General features: G+C 47.4%; 1 protein-coding gene across 2 annotated transcripts in view; it reads right to left on the bottom strand.

Annotated features, from left to right (window-relative positions):
* bcar3 (BCAR3 adaptor protein, NSP family member) overlaps positions 1-18216 on the bottom strand; it is a 219848-nt gene that overhangs the window by 117407 nt on the left and 84225 nt on the right. Inside the window, exon 1 of one of the 2 annotated variants that reach the window (XM_078218857.1) lies at positions 308-565. The exons of the other annotated variant lie outside the window; for it this stretch is intronic. The gene's annotated coding sequence lies outside the window, so the exon portion shown is untranslated. Of the gene's footprint in view, positions 1-307; positions 566-18216 lie in introns of those variants that run through there. 2 annotated transcript variants of the gene reach the window in all.

The following is an 18216-nucleotide window of genomic DNA, read 5'->3' as shown; positions in this document are numbered from 1 at the left end:
AAAGCTTCAGAGCGCCCACAAGTTAAATCAGTAAATAATGGTCATATCAAGGTACACAGTAGAAAATAGTTGCTGGAACACAATATCTAACAGGAAGAAAGCATCACTCGAAATGAAAGCATTCGTGCTTTAAGGAAGCAGCCTTTAAGCGATCATCTCTCCAGATCTCACAGCTCCTGCACAATGTGCTTTCACTGAACTGTCCAAAGAGAAAACAGATGGGTTCTTCATGGGCAAAGACACTGTGGGATACAAAGTTAACAGGAGCTTTCAACAGCAGCTAACTTAAGAATCAATATCGACCTACCTCCAATAAATGGTGAGGGCTTTTTTTTTCAATGGAATTCCACACACTGATTCCAGTGTCTCTCGCACAACCAAAGCTGTGTGTGCTGAGCCCGAGGCTGTCTGTCAGATTACACATCAAAGCACTGAGGAATTATTTATGAAGTTTAGCTTCCTTCTTTTATAAAGCATCCCTCCATCTCTCCCTCTCTCCCTCCCTCCCCGCAGTCACAGACCCAATGTTGCTGCTGGTGTGGGGCATAAACTTTCAGGAGGCACTGCTCTGACGTCTGATCTGCCGCTTCCCAGCCACACCCCAGTTTGGAGAGTGAGGAAACCAGTCAGAGCTGCACATCTGAACAGCAATCACTATAAATCCATTGGCATGTCACTGAACAATCCTCACCACACCATTCCACAAGCAATTAGGGCCCTGCCTGTCCTAATAAAACCAATAACGATTAAACTAAGTAAGATTGACACTAACAGGAAGCAGGGTTCACAAGTGTACCCCCTTCCCAACCAAACACACACTTCTAAAGAGGCGCCACAAACTTAATTTAGCTTTCTTTTATTCATTCATAGGTCATGGGTGTCATTGGCTGGGCCCAGCATTTATTGTCCATCCCTAGTTGCCCTTGGAGGGCAGTTGAGAGTCAACCACATTGCTGTAGTTCTGGACTCACCTCTAGGCCAGACCAGGTAACGAAGGCAGATTTCCTTCCCTAAAGGGCATTCGTGAACCAGGTGGGTTTTTCCGACAATTGACAATAGTTTCAGGGTCATCGGTAGATTCTTAATTCCAAATTTTTTTTAAGCGAATTCAAATTCCAACACCTGTCGTGACTGGATTCGAACTTGGACCCCCAAAACATTAGCTGAGTTTCTGGATTAATAGTCTAACGATAATACCACTAGGCCATTGCCTCCCCTATATAAAGGCAAATTAATGAAAGGGTGATAGGGTTAGAGCAGGGAAATGAGACAGACTGTATTGCGAGTTGGCATGGACTCAATGGGCTGAATGGCGTCCTTCCAACATTTACTTATTCTTCCAGGGGATGTGGGTGCCGCCGGCAATGCCAGCATTTGTTGCCCATCCCCAACTGACCTTGAACTGAGGGGTTATGGGGAAAAGGCAGGAGAATGGGGATGAGAAAAATATCAGCCATGATTGAATGGTGGAGCAGACTCGATGGGCCGAGTGGCCTAATTCTGCTCCTAGGTCTTATGGCTTGCTCGGCCATTGCAGAATGCGGTTAGGAGACAACCACATTGCTGTGGGTCTGGAGTCACATGTAGGTCAGACCAGGTAAGGATGGCAGGTTTCCTTCCCTAAAGGACATTAGTGAATCAGAGGGGTTTTACAAAAAATCAATGATAGTTGTCATGATCCTGAGACTAGTTGGGGGCGGCATGGTGGCACAGTGGTTAGCATTGCTGCCTCACAACTCCAGGGACCCGGGCTCAATTCCTGACTTGGGTCAATGTCTGTGTGGAGTATGCACATTCTCCCTGTATCTGCGTGGGTTTTGCTCCGGGTGCTTCAGTTTCCTTCCACAGTCCAAAGATGTGCGGGTTAGGTGAATTGGCCATGCTAAATTCTCCCTCAGTGTATCCGATCAGGCACTGGAGTGTGGTGACTAGGGGATTTTCACAGTAACTTCATTGCAGTGTTAATGTAAGCCTACTTGTGACTAATAAATAAACTTTAACTTTATATTCCAAATTTATTAATGGAATTAAAACTCTGCCAATTGCCATGGTGGGATTCGAACCTGGGTTACAGAGTACTACACAGTAAGAAGTTTAACAACACCAGGTTAAAGTCCAACAGGTTTATTTGGTAGCAAAAGCCACACAAGCTTTCGGAGCTGCAAGCCCCTTCTTCAGGTGAGTGGGAATTCTGTTCACAAACAGAGCATATAAAGACACAAACTCAATTTACATGAATAATGGTTGGAATGCGAATACTTACAACTAATCAAGTCTTTAGTTGTAAGTATTCGCATTCCAACCATTATTCATGTAAATTGAGTTTGTGTCTTTATATGCTCTGTTTGTGAACAGAATTCCCACTCACCTGAAGAAGGGGCTTGCAGCTCCGAAAGCTTGTGTGGCTTTTGCTACCAAATAAACCTGTTGGACTTTAACCTGGTGTTGTTAAACTTCTTACTGTGTTTACCCCAGTCCAACGCCGGCATCTCCACATCATTACAGAGTACTAGCCAGGACTCTGAATTACTAGTCCAGTGAGATTACCACTGTGTCACTGCCTCCCTCAATGTTAACTGCCTTACATTGTGGATTCACATTGTGGAGAATGTTCCTCCCTCTGTTATTTGTATTTTGTTTTTTGTATTTTGATCACTAATGAATGAGAACACTAAAAAAAATACAGAAATAAGGAACACTGTGCCAAGTTAGGCTGACAATACAAACCAATGATGTAAAGTCATCCAGAACCATTGAATGATACAGCACAGCTCAAGGCTAATCGACTCACATAGTGTGCATGATTTAGTCTAACCTCACTCTCATCAGCAGCAATTCCTGTCTCCTGAAGGTTTACCATGAGAAGCCATTATCCAGTGAAGCACTGAGTCACGCAGATCAGAAAAACCCCCGGTTCAATTCCCAGTCTGGAATGGGTTTACCAACCAGAGTTACAGCAGCAACTTGATTCCAACTGCCCTCTGTGCCCCTTTGCAGAACCAACTGGGGGCACGTGATACCTTAAACATTACAATCACAGAATAACAGCACACCTGGACTGTCACTGCTGATAAACGGCTGGAGGATGCAGACCCCGTGGAAACCACATTGATGACCTGTTTGCCCTTGGGGATGGGGGATGTGGAAAAGGAGGGTGGAGAGGCGAGCGATAACTGCTGACATGAGCTGTAATCAGTGATTCACTCAAACGTGGCGCAAAGGGAGCCAGAACCAGACAAGGCCCAGAGCCTTGGAGAAACTGTGAATTGACATCCATTTTCCCCAGTCAACCACGCCATTCTAGCAGAGCACCATTCTAGACATTGACTCTGTGCACTGTTTCCAATGGAGCAAATAGGAGAATGGCTGCACTGAAAAGAGTATCAGTTCCAGCACTTCACCACTCAAGTGGTGTAATCGTAGAATCCACTACAGTGCAGAAGGAGGCTATTCGGCTCATCGAGTCTGTACTGACCACAATCCCACCCAGGGTCGCACACAGCAGTGTCCTGGAGATCAATCTTCAATCCCTGGAGACTCCAGGTCAATCCTGGAGAGTTGGCAACCCCATTTGTCTGGCCTCTTTATCACTGTTTAAACACTCCCAATTTTTTCTCACCTGGCCTGAAAAGTGGAGCTGGCAACAAAACATTGCAGACATTTGAGTCATTAACTAGCTCCATAGCTTGTTAATTGGTCATATCAAAATGGATGCTGAGTGCAGCACCTGCTCATCTTCCATTGTCTCAGCTATGAAGAGAGATTGGGTAAACTGGGCTTGTTCTCCCTGGAAAGACGGAGAATGAGGGGAGACCTAATAGAGGTGTACAAGATTATGAAGGGTGTCGATAGGGTGAACAGTGGGAAGCTTTTTCCCAGGTCGGAGGTGACGATCACGAGGGGTCACGGGCTCAAGGTGAGAGGGGCGAGGTATAACTCAGATATCAGAGGGACGTTTTTTTACACAGAGAGTGGTGGGGGCCTGGAATGCGCTGCCAAGTAGGGTGGTGGAGGCAGACACGCTGGCATCATTTAAGACTTACCTGGATAGTCACATGAGCAGTCTGGGAATGGAGGGAAACAAACGAATGGTCTAGTTGGACCAATGAGCAGCACAGGCTTGGAGGGCCGAAGGGCCTGTTTCCTGTGCTGTACTGTTCTTTGTTCTATTGGTAAATTAGTGTGATGGTGCCTTTTTAAAAAAATTCATTTACAGGATGTGGGCATCGCTGGCTAGGCCAGTATTTATTGCGCATCTCTGGTTACCCTTCAGAAGGTGGTGGTGAGCTGCCTTCTTGAACCGCTGCAGTCCCTGTGTAGGTACACCCACAATGCTGTTAGAGCAGGGGCAGGAATGGATGCTGCAGGTCCCGGGGTTCAAATGTTTTAGTCGAAGTAGGGAAGGAGGTAGAAGAGGGGGAGGGGTAGCATTATTGGTCAGAGATTGTATCACAGTGTCAGAGAGGAGGTTTGATGAGGACTTATCTGTTGAGGTAGTATGGGCGGAGATTAGAAATAGGAGAGGAGAGGTCACCCTGTTGGGAGTCTTTTATAGACCTCCTAAAAGTTCTAGAGAGGTTGAGGAAAGGATTGCGGAGTCAATCCTGCTTAGGAGTGAAAGTAATAGGGCAATTGTTATGGGGGATTTTAACTTGACTAATATTGACTGGAATTGTTATAGCTCTAGCTCGTTAGAGGGGTCAGTTTTTGTTCAAAGCGTGCAGGAAGGTTTTTTGACTCAGTATGTAGACAGGCCAACTAGAGGTGAGGCTATATTGGATCTGGTGCTGGGAAATGAGCCAGACCAGGTGCTAGACTTGGAAGTTGGTGTGCATTTTGGTGATAGTGACCACAATTCGGTTACGTTCACCTTAGTGATGGAAAGGGATAGGCATGAACCTCGGGCCAGTGGTTTTAGCTGGGGGAAGGGTAATTATGAGGCTATTAGGAGAGAATTAGGAAACATAGGTTGGACTAGGAGATTACAGGGACTGGGAACGTCCGACATGTGGAGTTTTTTCAAGGAGCAGCTACTGCGAGTCTGTGATAGGTATGTCCCTGTCAGGCAAGGAGGAATTGGTAGGGCTAGGGAACCGTGGTGCACCAAAAAAGTTTCTTTGTTGGTTAAAAAGAAAAAGGAGGCTTATGTTCGGATGAGACGTGAGCACTCGGGTAGTGCACTAGAAAGCTTTAGATTGGCTAAGAGGGAGTTGAAGAGCGAGCTTAGAAGGGCTAAAAGGGGACATGAGAAGACTTTGGCGGATAGGGTTAAAGAGAATCCTAAGGCGTTCTATAGGTATGTCAAGAACAGAAGGTTGGTTAGGGCAAGTTTAGGGCCAGTTATAGATGGCAGAGGGAAGTTATGTGTGGAACCGGAGGAGATTGGTGAAGCATTGAACCAATATTTCTCTTCGGTGTTCACGCAAGGGGACATGAATATAGCTGAGGAGGACACTGGGTTGCAAGGGAGTAGAATAGACAGTATTACAGTTGATAAGGAGGATGTGCAGGATATTCTGGAGGGTCTGAAAATAGATAAATCCCCTGGTCCGGATGGGATTTATCCAAGGATTCTCTGGGAGGCAAGAGAAGTGATTGCAGAGCCTCTGGCTCTGATCTTCAGGTCGTCGTTGGCCTCTGGTATAGTACCAGAAGATTGGAGGTTAGCGAATGTTGTCCCATTGTTTAAGAAGGGGAACAGAGACTTCCCCGGGAATTATAGACCGGTGAGTCTCACTTCTGTTGTCGGCAAGATGTTGGAAAAAATTATAAGGGATAGGATTTATAGTTATTTGGAGAGTAATGAATTGATAGGTGATAGTCAGCATGGTTTTGTGGCAGGTAGGTCGTGCCTTACTAACCTTATTGAGTTTTTTGAGAAAGTGACCAAGGAGGTGGATGGGGGCAAGGCAGTGGACGTGGTATATATGGATTTTAGTAAGGCGTTTGATAAGGTTCACCATGGTAGGCTTCTGCAGAAAATGCAGATGTATGGGATTGGGGGTGATCTAGGAAATTGGATCAGGAATTGGCTAGCGGATAGGAAACAGAGGGTGGTGGTTGATAGTAAATATTCATCATGGAGTGCGGTTACAAGTGGTGTACCTCAGGGATCTGTTTTGGGGCCACTGCTGTTTGTAATATTTATTAATGATCTGGATGAGGGTATAGTTGGGTGGATTAGCAAATTTGCTGATGACACCAAAGTCGGTGGTGTGGTAGACAGTGAGGAAGGGTGTCGTAGTTTGCAGGAAGACTTAGACAGGTTGCAAAGTTGGGCCGAGAGGTGGCGGATGGAGTTTAATGCGGAGAAGTGTGAGGTAATTCACTTTGGTAGGAATAACAGATGTGTTGAATATAGGGCTAACGGGAGGACTTTGAATAGTGTGGAGGAGCAGAGGGATCTAGGTGTATGTGTGCATAGATCCCTGAAAGTTGGGAATCAAGTAGATAAGGTTGTTAAGAAGGCATATGGTGTCTTGGCGTTTATTGGTAGGGGGATTGAATTTAGGAGTCGTAGCGTTATGTTGCAACTGTACACAACTCTGGTGCGGCCGCACTTGGAGTACTGTGTGCAGTTCTGGTCCCCACATTACAGGAAGGATGTGGAGGCTTTGGAGAGCGTGCAGAGGAGGTTTACCAGGATGTTGCCTGGTATGGAGGGGAGATCCTATGAGGAGAGGCTGAGGGATTTGGGATTGTTTTCGCTGGAAAGGCGGCGGCTAAGAGGGGATCTTATTGAAACATATAAGATGATTAGAGGTTTAGATAGGGTGGATAGTGATAGCCTTTTTCCTCTGATGGAGAAATCCAGCACGAGGGGGCATGGCTTTAAATTGAGGGGGGGTAGTTATAGAACCGATGTCAGGGGTAGGTTCTTTACCCAGAGGGTGGTGAGGGATTGGAATGCCCTGCCAGCATCAGTTGTAAATGCGCCTAGTTTGGGGGCGTTTAAGAGATCCGTAGATAGGTTCATGGACGAAAAGAAATTGGTTTAGGTTGGAGGGTCACAGTTTTTTTTTTTAACTGGTCGGTGCAACATCGTGGGCCGAAGGGCCTGTTCTGCGCTGTAATGTTCTATGTTCTATGTTCTATGTTCTATGTTAGGGAGGGATTTCCAGGATTTTGATCCTGTGACAGAGAAGGAACTTTCCAAGTCAGGATGGTGAGTGACTTGGAGGGGAACCTCCAGGTGGTGGTGTTCCCAGGTATCTGCTACCCTTGATCTGTAGATGATAGTGGTTGTGGGTTTGGAAGGTGCTGCCTATGGAGCCTTGGTGAGTTCCTGCAGCACAACTTGTAGATGGTACACACGGCTGTCACTGTGTGCCGGTGGTGGAGGAAATGTTTGTGGAAAGGATAGCAATCAAGTGGGCTGCTTGTCCTGGTTGATGTCAAGCTTCTTGAGTGTTGTTGGAGCTGCACTCATCCAGGCAAGTTGGGAGTATTCCATCACACTCTTGGCTTAGCCAAGTTCCGCACACATGAGGACAGCTTCAACCGGGATCTTGGGTTCAAGTCACACTATCTGTAATCCCCACGACTTGCCTGGGCTTGCAAAATCTCACTAACTGTCCTGGCTGGAGACAATACACACCTCTTTAACCTGTGCTTAACCCTCTCTCCACTCACATTGTCTGTACCTTTAAGACTTGATTACCTGTAAAGACTCGCATTCCAACCATTATTTTGTAAATTGAGTTTGTGTCTTTATATGCCCTGTTTGTGAACAGAACTCCCACTTACCTGATGAAGGAGCAGCACTCTGAAAGCTAGTGGCTTTTGCTACCAAATAAACCTGTTGGACTTTAACCTGGTGTTGTGAGACTTCTTACTGTGTTTACCCCAGTCCAACGCCGACATCTCCACATTGTAGATGGTGGACAGGCTTTGTGGAGGCCTGGTGGTGAGTTACTCACCACAAAATTCTTAGCCTCTGACCTGCTCCGGTAGCCACAGTATTTATATGGCTAGTTTGGTTCAGTTCCTGGTCAATGGTAACCCCCCAGGACATTGATAATTGGGGGATTCAACAACAGTAATGCCCTTGAATGTATTGCCGACAAGACATCATCATGCCCTATTTTACGTTTGTGTGGTGGGTTAGGTGTGCTGGTTAGGTGGACTGGCCAAGCTAAATTGCCCCTTAGTGTTAGGGGGATTAACAGGATAAATATGTGGGGTTATGGGGATAGGGCCTGGACGGGATTGTTGTCGGTGCAAACCCGATGGGCTGAATGGCCTCCTTCTGCATTGTAGGGATTCTATGATTTCTATGAATTTACAGATGTAAAATCCAACCCCCAACCTGAACCCCAGGTGTTTAGATGTTACATAGAAATCCATAAAATGTACAACGTGGAAACAGGGGCCAGACAGTAGGATTTCCAAACACTTGGCGAAGGCTGCAGGTTGCGATTATCAGTCTGGCAGACACTCTAGGGTGAACCCCTGGTCACCCCTAACCCACAGCTTGCCTGGACCTGCAGAGTTTCACTGGCTGTCTTGTCTGGAGACAATACACATCTTTTTAGCCTGTCTTGATGCTCTCTCCACTCACGTTGTTTGTATCTTAAAGACTTGATTAGCTGTAAGTATTCGCATTCCAACCATTATTCATGTAAATTGAGTCTGTGTCTTTATATGCCCCGTTTGTGAACAGAATTCCCACTCACCTGAAGAAGGGGCTTGGAGCTCCGAAAGCTTGTGTTGGTTTTGCTACCAAATAAACCTGTTGGACTTTAACCTGGTGTTGTTAAACTTCTTACTGTGTTCACCCCTAACTTGTCAGGAGAGACGGGTGGAGAGTTTTTGAGAAGGGAATTCAGAGTATGGGGTCTGGGCAGCTGGAGGCACTGTCGACAATGGCGAGTGTGAAGGGAATCGAGGATATTCGTCCTTCTGAGTTTGTGTGGGCAGGTACTGCATAACGACAAAACCCCTGAATGTGAAAATACCCTTTCAGATTGGTTTGCTGTACTCCCGTATATGGAGAACTCAACCTGAACAGAGAACGTGGTTTGAGGTGGCGTGTCTGCATTGCTTGGAACTGAATGCTGAGGCTTTTTGTGGTAACAGTGTGGGGTGCAGCGAGGGAGCTGACCACGGGTAATGCTCAGTTGCTTAATCATTCTAAAGCATCAAAAAATTCTTTGTAAGTAATGTTATGGAAACCTCAGGCTGTGCGGCTGCATCATATCAATTTTATTTAACAACATCGAGAGAATGTGAAACTTTACTAAAAACTGGACCCTTTTCCATTTATGTCATTTCCACGGAAGTATTGCTGCTTTTCATGGAATCATAGAATCCCTACAGTACAGAAGGAGGCCATTTGGCCCATCGAGTCTGCACCGACCACAATCCCACCCAGTCCCTACCCCCATATCCACCCACTAATCCCTCTAACCTACACATCTCAGGACACTAAGGGCAATTTTAGCATGGCCAATCAACCTAACCCGCACATCTTTGGACTGTGGGAGGAAACCGGAGCACCCGGAGGAAACCCACGCAGACACGAGGAGAATGTGCAAACTCCACACAGACAGTGACCCAAGCCGGGAATCGAACCCAGGTCCCTGAGCTGTGAAGCAGCAGCGCTAACCACTGTGCTACCGTGCCGCCCCTAGACGCCACAGTCCGGCGCCTGTTCTTTCAGAATGTGGGAGGAAACCGGAGCACCCGGAGGAAACCCACGCAGACATGGGGAGAACGTGCAAACTCCACACAGAGTGACCCAAGCCGGTTTACACATCTCGGGCCCCTTAAGGGCAATTCAGCATAGCCAATGCACCTAACCCGTACATCTTTGGACTGTGGGAGGAAACCGGAGCATCCGGAGGAAACCCGCGCAGACATGGGGAGAATGTGCAAACTCCGCACAGACAGTGACCCAAGCCGGGAATCGAACCCAGGTCCCTGGAGCTGTGAGGCAGCAGTGCTAACCACTGTGCCACCGTGCCACCCAATACATTTTCCCAATCCATTGGGAGGCCAGGAGGAATTCTGTAGCTTTTCTGGGTGTTTTTACCTGTGATAAAATGACAGCAGGAAATGTAGGTGGGAGTAAATAAAGAGGTGATGTCAATAGGTGCTTAGTGATGAGGCGATGCCAAGCTCTGGTTTCAAGAAGCCTGAAGGCTGTGGGAGGATTGAAGGCTGAGGGAGGGAAGCATTTCCACACCTTCTGAGGTCTGAGAAAAAAATCAATAATTAGTGTGGAGACAATGGGAGTCTTGATTTCGACACCAGAAGATTGCAGAGAGGAGGAGGAGGCCTGTAGGGACGGGATATTTGGAGAATGAAGATAAGACACAAGTTCAGTGGAGCACTGGCCACATGTTACACTCTGCAGTACAGCTAGGGGACAGTTAGCCACTGATATCAAACCGGGGCAAAATGGTCTCTCAGCAAATGGTGAAGAATCTGCCGTAGAAACTTCATCAGAGATGTCGTGGAAACACCTCATTAGTGTCCACTTGAGGTCAAATGGCGCCAGCTTAAATTGTCCAGTAAGAAGTCTCACAACACCAGATTAAATCCAAGACGTTTATTTAGAATCATGAGCTTTTGGAGCGCTGCTCCTTCATCAAGTGACTGGAGAGGTGGGTTCACAAACACGTGACAGCTCGTGATTCCAAATAAACCTGTTGGACTTTAACCTGGGTGTTGTGAAACTTCTTACTGTGCCCACCCCAGTCCAACAACAGCATCTCCACATCATGGCTTAAATATTCTAGTCAGACGTTTTTCAGGCATTTTCGTGCCACAATATGCTGCCCCCCCCACCCCCCACAATGTTGGAGTCTTGTTGACACCAAGTTTCACGTCTGCAAACATAAATACGAATTAGGAACAGGAGAGGCTATTCGGCCCCTCAAGTCTACTCCACCATTCAATAAAACTAGCGACTGCTGCCTCACAGCACCAGGGACCCGGGTTCAATTGCAGCCTCGGGTCACTGTCTGTGTGGAGTTTGCACATTCTCCCCGTGTCTGCGTGGGTTTCCTCCGGGTGCTCCAGTTTCCTCCGAAACTCCAAAGACGGGCAGGCTAGGTTGGTGGGCCATGATAAATTGCTTCTTAGCGTCAGGAGGATTAGTGGGGCAAATATGTGAGGGGTTACAGGAATAGGGCCTGGGTGGGATTGTTGTTTGTGCAGACTCGATGGGCTGAATGGCCTCCTTCTGCACGATAGGGATCCCATGATTCTATTCTATGAATAAGCTTATGGCAGATGTGATTGTGGCCTCAACTTCAAATTACCGCTGATCCTTTGTCTTCCTTGTGGGTCAACAGTTTATTATTTAATGAATCTGCCTCCACCGTTCTCCAGAGAGATCCAGGGACTCACCACCCTCAGAGAAATCAATTTTGCTCAACTTCATCTTAAATGGGAGATGCCTCCTACCAGATCTATATTCTCCTCTATTTCTTTTCATCCAAAATCTGGTATCGCCAACTGTGCTGCGCACTCCCTCAGCGCCACGTGCTCCCCCGGCGACGCGCGGTCCCCCGGTGCCGCCTGGTCCCCCGGTGCAGTGCGCTCCCTCGGTGCTACGCGCTCCCTAGGTGCCACACTCAAAGTGATTGCACTCAAATCTCTGGAGTTTATTTATTCTTACACGGGGTGTAGGTGTCGGTGGTTAGTCTAGCGTTTATTGTCCATCCCTAATTGCAACTGGGAAAAACTTGGACCACACAACTCAATGAGAGTACCTATCCAGTGAGTTATGGTTGACAGCTTGAATGATGTGGAGATGCCGGCGTTGGACTGGGGTAAACACAGTAAGAAGTCTCACAACACCAGGTTAAAGACCAACAGGTTTATTTGGTAGCAAATGCCACTAGCTTTCGGAGCGTTGCTCCTTCGTCAGGTGGAGCGGGAGATCTCCCATTCCACCTGACGAAGGGGCAGCGCTCCGAAAGCTAGTGGCATTTGCTACCAAATAAACCTGTTGGACTTAACCTGGTGTTGTTAGACTTCTTACTGTGACAGCTTGAAGCCAGAGCTTTGTGAAATGAATTTGGACAGTTCCAGCCCAATACCTGACTAATCCACGGCATCAAACTGTCTGCAATTCAGCACAAAGTGAACAGGAAACTTGATGCAGGGAACTAGAATTCCATGTTGGGGCACCAGGAACGTTCTGGAGGTGGATGGCGAGTGTTTTACACTGAGCTCATCGTGCTTTCAGCGTGCAGGAAGTACTCAGCGTCACACTGAAACTCCTCTCATTCTAAATAGGCACAAATTGATGAGCTGGGAAAAGTCATCAAGAACAATCAACGCAATTTACATTTATATAGCGCCTTTCAGAACCTTCAAGCCCTTCTCAATCATCTTCTCCCCGTGCCTGAAGAGCTCCGACCAGAGTCGCAATGCAGATTCCATCCATCAGGAGGCACAGTGAACATGATCTTCACAGCAAGACAAGTCCAAGAAAAGTGCAGAGAGCAGCAGCCACCTCCAGTCATGGTCTTCTTCCACTTCACAAAAGCCTTTGACTCTTATTAACCAGAAGGGACCATGGAAAATCCTCCTCAAATTTAACTGCCTGCAGAAATTCGTCACCATCCTCCACTTACTGTCTGATGAAATGCAATCTGTGATCCTTACCAACCTCGTGTCTGCGTGGGTTTCCTCCGGGTGCTCCGGTTTCCTCCCACAGTCCAAAGATGTGCGGGTTAGGTTGATTGGCCAGGTTAAAAATTGCCCCTTAGAGTCCTGAGATGCGTAGATTAGAGGGATTAGCGGGTAAATATGTAGGGGTAGGGCCTGGGTGGGATTGTGGTCGGTGCAGACTCGATGGGCCGAATGGCCTCCTTCTGCACTGTAGCGTTTCTATGATTTCTATGATCTTCCACAGAGCCAATGAGAGTGAAAACTCAGGGGCGGCACGGCGGCACAGTGGTTAGCACTGCTGCCTCCCAGTACCAGGGACCCGGGTTCGATTCCCGGCTTGGGTCACTGTCTGTGTGGAGTCTGCACTTTTTCCCCGTGTCTGCGTGGTTTTCCGCCGGGTGCTCCAGTTTCCTCCCACAGTCTGAAAGACGTGCTGGTTAGGTGCATTGGCCATGCTAAATTCTCCCTCAGTGTACCCGAACAGGCGCTGGAGTGTTGCGACTCGGGGATTTTCACAGTAACTTCATTGCAGTGTTAATGTAAGCCTACTTGCGACACTAATAAATAAACCTTTAAGCAAGGTTGTGTCATTGCACCAATGTTCTTTTCCATCTTCCTTGCCTCAAAACTCCGCCCCATCTCCATGTAGCTTCCTGTCGGAATGGGGCTGCTCTACAGGTCGAGTGAGAAACCATTCAAACTACGCTGCCTTCAGTCCAGAACAAAGACCACTCTGACCTCTGTCATCGAGCTGACCATCCTTGTGTATGTGCACACTCAGAGGCTGGGCTCCAAACTATTGTCAGCACAGTAACAGAGCTGCATCAAGGAATGGGCCTCAGGCTGCACATCCGGGAGACCCAGGTGCTGTACCAGCCTGCTCTCGCTGCGCAACGCCATCCTCCAACTATCAAGATCCACAATGAACCACTTGACAAGTTAATAATTCCTGATACCTTGGCAGCCTCCCCTCAGCGAGGGAAAACATCAACGATGAAAATCAACATTATTTTCAGTGAACCAGCGCAGCTTCTGGCTGTCTGAAGAGGGCTACTCAATGACAGGAACCTCAAACCCAGCAGCACGCTAATGGTCTACAGGCTGCATTGCTATCTGCCCTCCTGTATGTGTCAGAGACATGGACAATATACAGCAGAAACCCCGGCAGTAATCTCACCAGCCATGGCTCTGCAAAATCCTACAAGTTCAATGGCAAAATAGATACTCCAATATCACTGTCCTCAGGCCAACATCCCTAGTATTGAGGCACTGGTTATGGTGAATCAGCTACACTGGGTGGATCACATTGTCTGCATACTTGGCAGCACAGTGGTTAGCACTGCTGCCTTACAGCGTCAGGGACCCGGGTTCGATTCCCAGCCTCGTGTCACAGTCTGTGTGGAGTTTGCATATTCTCCCTGTGACTGTGTGGGTTTCCTCCGGGTGCTCCGGTTTCCTCCCACAGTCCAAAGATGTGTGGCTTAGGTGGATTGGCTGTGCTAATTTGCCCCTTAGTGTCAGGGGGACTAGCTAGGGTAAATGTCTGGGGTTATGATGGAGCCTGAGTGAGATTGCGGTCGGTGCAGACTCAATGGGCCGAATGGCCTTCTTCTGCACTGTAGGGATTCTACATTCTGACACAAGACTCCCAAAGGATGCTCAGAGCTTCTGTACATTAACGGTTACCAGGAAGGCAGGGGGAATGTTTCAGGGATGTCCTCAAAGCTTCCTTAAACAAACAATATCCCCACTGATTTGTGGGAATCTCTTGCTTGAGATTACCCAAATCGGAGAAGCATCCACAAAGGCGCCAACCATTTTGAACATTGCCAACAGGCCCAGGTGGAGGCCAAGCGCAAAAAGTGGGAGGAATGTACCAAATTCCAAGCATCCCACCCACCTGCCACATCAGACACTACCCCATCTGTGGCAGAGTGTGCAGATTCAGCATTTAAGTCACCTCAGGACCCACAACCCTGGAGCGGAATAAAGTTATCCTCAATTCTGAGAGACTGCCCAATAAGAGAGCAATGTCCCAAAACACTCCACAGCCAGTGAAGTACTTCTGAATCACTGTCATACCTTAAATCCTAATACCAGCAAACACTTTGGGTCCGTGAGGAATATCGATATCAACAGCAGGCACTCTGATTTTGCCATCAGAGTTTCCATTCTGCAGGAAGCTTTAATGTGTCTTTATTGTTGGTCATAATACCGGAGCCCAACTTACCTCAGCCCATCAAAAACAGCCTCCCGGAAAACAGCTGTGTTGATACTGTCCTCGGAGAGTAACCAACTCGATTGCTTCAGTACAAGCAGCGGTTAGAAGCCTAGGGGAAAATGAAGGGATCGTGGGGGATGGGGGGATTCAATTAGAAAGTAAGAAGGATTTGCAAATCATTTCCCAAAGAGCTCCATAGCCAACCAAGCGCATTTTAAGAACAATCAATATCTTTTCCCGAAGGTAGGAGAATCTAAAACTAGAGGGTATAGCTTTAAGGCAGTGGTTCTCAAACATTTTTCACTGGGCCGCACTTTCGGAATAAAAATTTGCTCGCGCCACACCGAATTTTTTATTGATGAGAAATACATTCAAAAACAAAAAAAAAACAACTCCTAGCAGTGCTTGATTCATAACATAGAACACAACTACTTTATAATATGATCATGGGACATCCAGAAAGTATAAAACAATCACTTTGGAAAAATATCTAATCCATGTTTAAATGTTTCTTTGATTGTCCTTGAATCTTCCCGCCACACTTGCCATCCTCTCTTGCCGCAGCAGTGTGGCGCGCCGCACCCTTTGGGAACCACTGGTTTAAGGTGAGAGGGGAGAGATACAAAAGGGTCCGGAGGGGCAATTTGTTTCATGATGTGGAGATGCCGGCGTTGGACTGGGGTAAGCACAGTAAGAAGTCTCACAACACCAGGTTAAAGTCCAACAGGTTTATTTGGCAGCACTAGCTTTCGGAGTCTCAAGCTCCTTCATCAGGTGAGTGAGGACTTGTGTTCACAAACAGGGCATATAAAGACACAAACTCAATTTACAAGATAATGGTTGGAATGCGAGTCTTTACAGGTAATCAAGTCTTAAAAGGTACAGACAATGTGAGTGGAGAGAGGGTTAAGCACAGGTTAAAGAGGTGTGTATTGTCTCCAGCCAGGACAGTTAGTGAGATTTTGCACATCCAGGCAGGTTGTGGGGGTTACAGATAGTGTGACATGAACCCAAGATCCCGGTTGAGGCCATCCTCATGTGTGCGGAACTTGGCTATCAGTTTCTGCTCAGCGATTCTGCGTTGTCATGTGTCGTGAAGGCCGCCTTGGAGAACGCTTACCCGAAGATCAGACGCCGAATGCCCATGACCGCTGAAGTGTTCCCCGACTGGAAGGGAACACTCCTGCCCGGTGATTGTCGAGCGGCACTCATTCATTCGTTGTCGTAGCGTCTGCATGGTCTCCCCAATGCACCATGCCTCGGGACATCCTTTCCTGCAGCGTATCAGGCAGACAACGCAGGCCGAGTCGCAAGAATAGGTACCGTGTACCTGGTGGATGGTGTTCTCACGTGAGATGATGGCATCCGTGTCGATGATCTGGCACGTCTTGCAGAGGTTGCTGTGGCAGGGTTGTGTGGTGTCGTGGTCACTGTTCTCCTGAAGGTGGGTAGTTTGCTGCGGACAATGGTCTGTTTGAGGTTGTGCGGTTGTTTGAAGGCAAGAAGTGGGGGTGTTTCAATTTGTTTCACACAGAGGGCGCTGTGTGTCTGGAACGAGTTGCCAGAGGCAGTAGTAGAGGCGGGTACAATTTTGTCTTTTAAAAAGCATTTAGACAGTCACATGGGTAAGATGGGTATAGAGGGATATGGGCCAAACGCGGGCAATTGGGACTAGCTTAGTGGTTAAAAGGGCGGCATGGACAAGTTGGGTCGAAGGGCCTGTTTCCATGTTGCAAACCTCTATGACTATGCAGGTAACATAGGAGCCAATTTACACACAGTAAGCCCCCACAATGAAATAATTGACTAGACTGTCCATGTTTAGATGTTGGCTAAGGGATAGGTATTGGCTTAGATACCCAGGAGAAACCCCTCCGCCCCCAACTCCCCGCTCGTATTCACAATATTGCCATGGGAATTTTTGACATTCACCCAAGGCAGCAAAAAGGTCTCTAGTTTAACATCTCACCCAAAGCATGGCACTTCCAACAATGCAGCACTCCCTCAGCATAAGAACATAAGAACAGAAGAAATAGGAGCAGGAGTAGGCCATCTAGCCCCTCGAGCCTGCCCCGCCATTCAATAAGATCATGGCTGATCTGATAGTGGTTTAGTTCCACTTACCCGCCCGCTCACCATAACCCTTAATTCCCTTATTGATCAGAAATCTATCTACCTGTGACTTAAACATATTTAACGAGGTAGCCTCCACTGCTTCAATGGGCAGAGAATTCCAGAGATTCATTACCCTCTGAGAGAAGAAGTTCCTCCTCAACTCTGTCCTAAACTGACTCCCCCTTATTTTGTGGCTGTGTCCTCTAGTTCTTGTTTCCTTTCTAAGTGGAAAGAATCTCTCTGCCTCTACCCTGTCTAGCCCCTTCATTATCTTATATGTCTCTATAAGATCTCCCCTCAGCCTTCCAAACTCCAACGAGTACAGGCCCAATCTACTCAATCTCTCCTCATAAGCTAGCCCCCTCATCTCCGGTATCAACCTGGTGAACCTTCTCTGTACTCCCTCCAAGGCCAATACATTCTTCCGCAAATAAGGGGACCAAAATTGCACACAGTACTCCAGTTGCAGCCTCACCAGTACCTTGTACAATTGCAGCAAGACCTCCCTGCTTTTATACTCCATGCCCTTCGCGATAAAGGCCAACATTCCATTTGCCTTCTTGATCACCTGCTGCACCTGCAAACTGAGTTTTTGCGATTCATGCACAAGGACCCCCAGGTCCCTCTGCACAGTAGCATGTTGTGATTTTGCACCATTTAAATAATAGTCCATTTTACTATTATTCCTTCCAAAGTGGATAACTTCACACTTGTCAACGTTATACTCCATCTGCCAGATCCTCGCCCACTCACTTAGCCTATCCAAATCTCTCTGCAGACTTTCCGCATCCTCCACGCAATTCGCTTTCCCACTCATCTTTGTATCATCCGCAACTTTGTTACCCTACACTTGGTCCCCTCCTCCAGATCGTCTATGTATATGGTAAACAGTTGAGGCCCCAGCACCAATCCCTGTGGCACGCCACTAGTCACCAACTGCCAACCAGAAAAGCACCCATTTATTCCAACTCTCTGCTTCCTGTTAGATAGCCAATCCTCCCCAACTCCGTGTACCCTAATCTTCTGCAGCAACCTTTTGTGAGGCACGTTATCGAACGCCTTCTGGAAATCCAAAAACACCACATCCACCGGTTCCCCTCTGTCAACCGCACTCGTTACATCTTCATAAAAATCCAGTAAATTCGTCAAACACGACTTTCCCTTCATGAATCCATGCTGCGTCTGCTTGATCGAACCATTTTTTTCCAGGTGTCCTGCTATTTCTTCTTTAATGATGGATTCCAGCAATTTCC

Source organism: Mustelus asterias, chromosome 8 (assembly GCF_964213995.1).
Source record: "Mustelus asterias chromosome 8, sMusAst1.hap1.1, whole genome shotgun sequence".
NCBI lineage: Eukaryota > Metazoa > Chordata > Chondrichthyes > Carcharhiniformes > Triakidae > Mustelus > Mustelus asterias.
This window is presented reverse-complemented; position numbering and strand designations above follow the sequence as displayed.